This window comes from Tursiops truncatus, chromosome 21 (genome assembly GCF_011762595.2).
Source record: "Tursiops truncatus isolate mTurTru1 chromosome 21, mTurTru1.mat.Y, whole genome shotgun sequence".
Lineage (NCBI taxonomy): Eukaryota > Metazoa > Chordata > Mammalia > Artiodactyla > Delphinidae > Tursiops > Tursiops truncatus.
In genome coordinates, this window is record NC_047054.1 from 3,268,454 (window position 1) to 3,276,518 (window position 8,065).

Here is an 8,065-nt window from a genome sequence, read left to right on the forward strand (position 1 = left end):
TGAAGATTACTGTCTTAAAGGACCACTGTTCATATATTTGGAGTCAGTACATTCAAAAACCAATTTAAGAACTTATCCTTTTTAACCTGGGGTCCATTTTCAGCTTCTCGACTGGCACTCAATAAACATAGTTGGTGCTTACACAACGTCTTTCAGCTGTTAACAGAACCACTCTAATGTATTTGGATGGCTTTGTGACAGCTAACAATTTGATTGAACTGTTTGAATAGACCTTTGGGTTAAGTGGACAGCCTGCTTAACAGATCAAGGTCACAACCTTTTCTGGTGAGAGCCTCCTTTCCAACAAGATTCAAATACAACCAGCAGCCAAAATTCTCATTTCTTTGTAAAACTTCACTAGCCAATCTTTATTGCAGGGATAAGCTTTTAGTTCCAAATTGCAATTTTCAAGCTGTCAAAGGAGAAGTAAACTTTGCTGGCATTTGGGGACTGTAGTAAAATAGGCTGTGCTCTTTGCTGCTTGTCTGCTGCATTGACAACACCCTGGCTTTTGTGTTTGTAAAATGATGGTATAAATGACTAGCCCAAGGGGGAAAAAAAAGTCAAAACACAGTTAACGTCTACTAAAGGTCAGGATATATGAGAGCCACTGGGATACATGATATGATCAGGATCTTCTCAGAGTTTGTCACTTATGCCAATAGCATTACCTCTTTGATTTATATTCAGGATTACCATCTATGTTGATAGCACAGCTTGGACATAATAGTTTTCATTCTCTTTTGGAAATATATATCAAAATTCCAGAAACCTTAAAATCTGATGGACTTACAACCTCAAAACCTCAAATGTTTAATCCTACGAGACTCTGTCATTCTTTGTTTTCATTGATATCATATTAGAAGGTAAGCAGAAAGAAAAAAACCCACACTTTTTAGTGCTGCACCTATTTAATATAGTCCCTATACGGGTTTTATCTGACTTGAAGATGGAGTAAATAGCTTCACTTAAGCTTAAAGACGGCATTTAGCTTGTTTTCATAAATTTGGAGTTCAGAACAACAGGTTTGGTTAGAGGTTTGTAAGTCTTCCATGATGAATGGCCATTGCACGTATGAATAAACTAAGCCACAACACTGCAGCGAGCCTGTCTGGTGTTTTACTACACCAACACTCCCCTGATTGGTTGTCAGTTTTAGGACAGTAAGGTCAACTAGGTGAATAGTAGAGTTGTCCTGATATTGGCTGTGTCTCAAGATTTGGTTTTCCTTGGATGAGCTCTCCTTTCAAAAGGCTTCCTCAAGTTTTCTGGATGCTTCCTCAAGAACAAAAGAGTTGCTGCTTTCCTGGATCCCGGGATCATGAAGAGTAACAGCTGGAAACTTTCCTGCTCAATGTTTACACAAGCCTAGAGGTAGCAGTGGAAGAGGCTTAGGAGGGAGCCTGCACAGTCACGGCACCCCTGCCAGGCTCATAATTAGGAGTGAAGAACCCTCCCACCCCTGTACCTCCAACATGTATGCCCTCCCACTATCCTTCTAGAATCCTCTAAGTGTAATTTTTTCCAGTTTATCTCAAGCACAAGAGGTACCCCGCACTCTCAGTTCACCCCTCATGACCTGGCAACCACAGAATAAGAACAGTGACCAATTAAAATTTTAAAAAGGCAGTAAAACTAATAGGTTTTAGGAGAAAGATGGGAAGGTCACTTTTGGACCTGTTATTAAGGATCAGAGTGGAGATTTACAGGAGGCAGTTGTGTACATGTGATTGGAATGTGAGAGAGAAGTCCCAGGTGGAAATATGAATTTGGAAATTGACAAGATATAGATGGTATTTTATGCTGTGGGATAGGATGAAGGCACTAAGTGGGTGAGAGTAGAAGGAGAAGGGAAGAGCAAAGTTTGAGCCCAGGACACTTCATATATTAGAGAAAGAACCAGCAAGAGAATTTGAGAGGGAGGCTAGAAGGCTGGGATACAGGTGTCTCTGTATCTGCACTTGACTGTTACAGTCTATTCTCAACAGAATCACAGGGATCCTTGTAAAAGGTGGCCCCGATCCAGGTCCTTCTGTGCTCCCACACAAATAATTCTAGCCATGTGGAACCCTTTCTTTAATCCTCTTTCCTTGACTAATTTTGTAGAAATATCACATTTCGTAAACACATGTTGACTCCTTCTTCAAATTCAACATGGTAGATCCACTATGTTCCCTATCAACAACTCTCTGATGTCTAGTGTAACAACCGTCAAAAAAATAAATAAGATTTGTGGGTCGGATCTTGCTTGGAGCAAACCTTTACTGGTTTCTCTGGCTCTTTGCTTTATTTTCATGATATTAAAAATAAATATCCTTTCTTTCTAATTTGTGCAAGATTGCAAAGGCATTTTATTTAACATTTTGTAAATTTCATCTTCTTCCCCTTTTAGAAAACCAAAACTCTATCAATGCTTTAAAATGCGATGTAAAACATTTCCTAACCCATATACCTGTGTAGTGTCACCTGGGTGCATAAACTGAAAATGCATTAAGCTATAAACTTGTGATTAGTTTACTACTAGATATGTATGGTATACTTCAAGTTAACTAACTATTCTTAATATTAATCAAAAAGTCCCATTTAATAATGAATGTTTCAAGTGACTAATTGTTTATTATTTATTTAAAAGGTGCTAATTTCCTGATAGCAGTGTTGCAGATCTGAAATAGTTTGTCAGGCTTACATCATAGCTGAAAGCCTCTTCTGTTATTTAAAAAGGGAGGTAGCTATTAATGCTTCTCTTAAAGACAGCTTAGTCTTACATTATGGCATATATTAGTACCATTCTCCATTTACAATTTAACATCAAACCTAAAATTACGTAAATAATAGTTCTGATAGAGCATTTAAGCTACAGTGGACAGTAGGTATGTATGTATATGTTTATGCAGATAAAACAGCAAGTTACCTGCTACTTTGACATTAGAAGAATATTGTTGGGCAGACACCAGTTAAAAATGAAACAAAATAAAACTCGTTTGCTAGTTGCTTTCACATGGGTTGCAACATGCTGAAAATGTACTGACTTCATTCTGTGTACATTCTTTGTCTATGCTTTTTATTTCCAATTTTCTTACTCCTCTTGATCTAGTTGACAAATACCTTCTTTTCACTTCAGAATAAGCGATTAGCTGATTTTTAAAAAAATAACTTTTCTGTATTACAGGGTTAGGCAAAATTTTATGCAAGATTAATTATAGTTATTATCATCAAATATCGCATCTAACAAGTCCCAGGGCTGGCTCTCTGAATTTCATGAGTGTTTCAGTCTTTTTTTGTGATTCATCATGTATTCCATTTCTTTTTAAAAATATGATACCATCCTTATTGTTTTACTGTGTCTGGGTTTGGTAGGGTGGAGAATTTATTTTTGAAGTTAAAAGTTGTAATGATAGAAATCGAGAACGTTTTCTACCTAAAACAAACGTCTCCAAAGGTAACTACGATATAACTGTGTATATGCGATATAATGTTCTGTCCCAAGCAAGAGCAACGTGAAGGCGCTTCTCTACAGGAGGCATTTTTCTAGGCAGAGCCTTGCATGTCAGTGCAAATCCGGTCAAGTTCCCACCATAGTAGGAATTAACCTGCAGGAACCTCGCAGGCACGAGGACATTACAGACCAGTCCAGCGTGTGCGTATGCGTGCACTGCATTTCTGTATATTACCTCAAGTGGAGGGAAAACTGTTTCCTCTTCCACACCTCTGTAAGTCCGTGAATCAGCTGGGTTCTAGTAGCAATGATGAAAACATTTTTCTTTTCTTCAGAGTGAATGTAAGTCTTTTTAAAAAATATTTTCTTGAGGTAACTGTAAGTAATATCCTGGAAGATTCATTATAAGTCTACTTTCCACACATACTGTTCTGTCATTTTTTCTTTAGAATTTTTCTTAGACAACACTGTAAATATTCATATGTCATAAATACATAGCAGTACAGTACAAAGACTGTAGTTACAGGATTTTCTATGTTTGTAGAAGGAGAGATTATTATTAGAGGATGGGTCATGGGAGAAATGAGGGTAAAACAAACAAACAAAAGTCCCCTATTGGATGTTTGTTGGATCATTCATCGCCTTAGCACAAGGACACACAAATGTGCTTAGTGCATCTGGATAAGTCAAAACATGTTTATTAATTTTCTATTGCTGCTGTAACATATCACCCCAAACTTAGTGACTTAACACAGCTTTATTAGCTTACATTTCGGGAGGTCAGCAATGCAAAATGGGTTTCACTGGGCTAAAATCAAGATGTCAGCTGGGCTGCATTCCATCTGGAGGCTCTAGAGGAGAATTTATTTCCTTTTGCCTTTTCCAGCTTCTAGAGGCTGTGGCCTCATTCCTTGCCTTGTGGATCCTTTCCATCTTCAAAGGAAGCAGTGGCCAGTCATGTCTTTCTCATACCACAGTACTCTTAATCTCACTCTTCCTCCTCCGTCTTCCACATTTAAAGGAATCTTATGATTACATTAGGTCCACTCAGATGATCCAGAGTAATTTCCACCTCTTAAGGTCAAATTATTCACAAATTTATTCCATCTGCAAACTTAATCCCCCCTTGCCACGTAAAATAACGTATTCACTGGTTGCTGGAATTAGGACATTGACATCTTTTGGGAGCCATTATTCTACCTCTTCTATCATTTCAGTAAAATTAGTGTCCTCTAAAATAGTCCTATCTATATATTAATTTCTGTGGTACCCATTTTAAGTTTAATAGTGTCGAGATTTTGGCTTAGACTTAGCCAGGCTGTGTGTGGATACATGTTTCATCTTCTTATCCTCCAGAACCAAAAATTCTCTTTGTGCTTTGGGAAAACTAAACTCCTATAAGTAAACACTGGAAACTCACTAACAGAAAACAGATGCTTGGGAGACTCTTCGATGTTCTAGTTACATTTTCTGAGAAGCCATCAGGAGTCTCACATCAAAGAGCTTGGACATTAATCCCCTTTCTCCAGCTCCTGTTTCATCCCGCATTCCCATTGAAATCACCATTATTAAATGTCAGTTTGATCAAGCTATGTCTCATCCTAGTGTTGACCCTAGAATTTGCATAGATAACACAACTTTCAAACTTTCTGCCACACCCCTAAATTCCAGTCTACTATGCTATCTGTATTTCTTGAACATGTCATGTTTTTTGAAGTTTTCCTTGATTTTGCAATTTTTAGGCCTGTTTCAGAGCTTACTGTTTTCCTATGAAGCACACTGGTGGTGCTTAATAAAAGAATAAAATTTTGAAAGAACCACTTTACTCATTTATTTTTATAAAAGAAGAAGTCAAATCTTTATGACTTTGCAAGTGTATTTAAACCCACTTCAATAATCAATAAAAACATGAAAATATGAGCATCTTGGATGCTATTGGTCACTAACATGGCCAGAGAGCAAGTCTTTGAAACAAGATAACGCTACCTGCTTCTTCCAGGATAAATATGATTTTCACTAGAGTTTTACATTTACAGGTATGCAAATATACTACGTACTACTGTATTTCACACTAAAATTCTTACTAAAGGCTATAGACCCCTAAAAAATGTTCTCAAATGAAAACCCTTCTTGGTTGTATTTCCCCTCTTTATCCTATGATGGTAGTGGTCAGTCACCATTCTGAGACTGCATTGTTCAGATTGCTACTTAATGGAGAGCACTGAAATACATGATTGCAGAAATTATTCCTTCCATAATTTCACTGGGTCTTTTTTCTGAACAAAGTCTTTTGATTTAGAACTTTTACTCTTACAATGATTCTGTGTATTTGCCTCAAGTTATATTCAAAAAGTAGACACATCAGACCATTTGGAGGGCTTAAATAATATATATATAGTCTCTTCTAACTTATGCTTTAAGTTTGACTTTTATGAACAACAGAACTTAACAATTTACTTGTTTTGTCATAAAAGAAAAAAAAGGCAACTGGAAAACAAACTTAACCAAACATTGGCTGAAATCATTATATCCTCTGAATCATTACTAAGCACCAATGGAATGGTGAAAGAGTCACAATTTGTTTATTGGGTTAAATGTTTGGCTTCATTTAATATACTTAGTATTGACACTCTTAGTATTAGTGTCAATTTGGGGGCTATGTAACTTAATTTTTTTTTTTTTTTTTTTTTTGCGGTATGCGGGCCTCTCACTGCCGTGGCCTCTCCCGTTGCGGAGCACAGGCTCCGGACGCGCAGGCTCAGCAGCCATGGCTCACGGGCCCAGCCGCTCCGCGGCATGTGGGATCTTCCCGGACCGGGGCACGAACCCTCGTCCCCTGCATCGGTAGGTGGACTCTCAACCACTGCGCCACTAGGGAAGCCCCCTGTAACTTAATTTTTATGTTTCTTATTAAGGGATCTCCTACAAATTGTATATTTGGGACCGAATCTTTTTACTGACTAACAGAAGGATACCAAGGCATGATTAGTGATACATACCTTCTCCAGAGATTTTCTCTGGATCACAGCTCCTTTGGCCAGTTGTGTTTAATTTCCTGCCCAAAGTTGGATTATGGAATTAGCATTTTGAAAACAAACTTGTCCTTCTCAGGTAGGGTACTAACAAAATTGCTGGATGTGAGGTAGCCTTATTGATGTCTGTCCACACCAAGTGCTATATTGGGACTGTTTATTTCCTTCCTTTGGCTCTGAGTGAGAGTTGAGGTTACAGAAGAAATGCACACTCATGATCACCATGTGAAAAAGGAATTTTCCCCCAGAGGTTGATAAGAATCTGTTTTTCAATTTATATGTGTCATCATGACAATTACAGTGTAAACCATTTCCTTTCCTGGCTGCAGGACTCAAGGGATAGACATGTCAGAAATCAATACAGAACAGAGAGTTATTGTCATCAATAATCCCCATGGAGAAATATCTTTAAGAGCCACACCAACCTGGCTCCCTCTTTGCGCAGAGCGTCCCCTGTGTGCCTGTGACTTTTCCTTCTAGGATTTTATTACTGCTTTCGTCTTTCTCACAATGTGACTCACAAATCATTATTCCTCTAACCTGAAGCTCTTCTCCTTTATACAATTTACACCAGTAGAGTGGTTTCTATAATCATTTTTAAAACAATTTGTGTTATTAATTTCATTAGGAGATATAAAGATGATACTTACATTAACAACCAACTCTTGATTTTAGTATTTTTTAAAACAAAAGTGAAAAATTTCTTGAAAATTCAGTTATTGTGTGTGACAAAGCAAATGAGTATTTGGCATTAATTTTCATACGGTATAGATAGGTTCAAACATTCAAAAACTTATTTTATGAAAATATATCCAAATTAAACTGGAATAGTGTCACACGTAACTGGATATCATAAAATTGTGAGATAAACTAGGAAAATGTACTCTTGTAGGTACTTGGGGAGGAGAGATACGCTAATACTACACCATACTCCTTCAGTATGTTCTTTTTCTTTTTTTTGAAAGTTAAAATAAAACTATATTTAGAAAGGCTGAAATGATTGTATGCTAATTTGAACAGGTAAGTTTTACAAAGAATGACTTGAAAATCCTCTTTTTGACAAAACATCCTCTAAGAGCTGGATTCCATTATATGCGCCTTGTTCTTTCTCCAGACCTGGACAAGGATACATAACTGATTTTTCACAAAGTGATTCTTTCTTCCTTTCCTGTGTTTGGAGGTCCTTGCTCTCTCTCAGACAGTTCCTCTGAAACAAACTTGCCTCCCCTCCTCCAGCCAGCCCCAGTGGGTTCACCCAGGCTCTGGGACTAGGATGGGAGGTAAGATGTGTGACTGTTTCTTCACCGGGTTTTAACATACGTTCTTAACATTTAGTTATAAGCTAGTATATGTTACTATGCACATGTGTATATATGCACACACATACATGTATATGCACACTAAAGTCATTTTAATAAAGAGTTAATTTTCAGTAAAAAATAAGTTAATTGAATAGTTACTATACTTCACATTTATCACTGATGTAACCCACATGGTTTCTTCATTAACAATCCGAAACAGCACAGTATGATATCTGGTGATAGCTACTGGGATTTCAACCATAAGCCTTGGAAGAAACTAACTCCCTTACAATCCA

The 8,065-nt window shown here is 37.3% G+C and overlaps 1 non-coding gene across 1 annotated transcript; it reads right to left on the reverse strand.

Annotated features, from left to right (window-relative positions):
- Nucleotides 1-7,657: 7,657 nt before the first annotated feature.
- LOC117310076 (small nucleolar RNA SNORD22) lies at nucleotides 7,658-7,778 on the reverse strand. Its single transcript, XR_004524333.1, has one exon. It is a non-coding gene; the product is annotated as a small nucleolar RNA SNORD22 (small nucleolar RNA).
- Nucleotides 7,779-8,065: the final 287 nt, after the last annotated feature.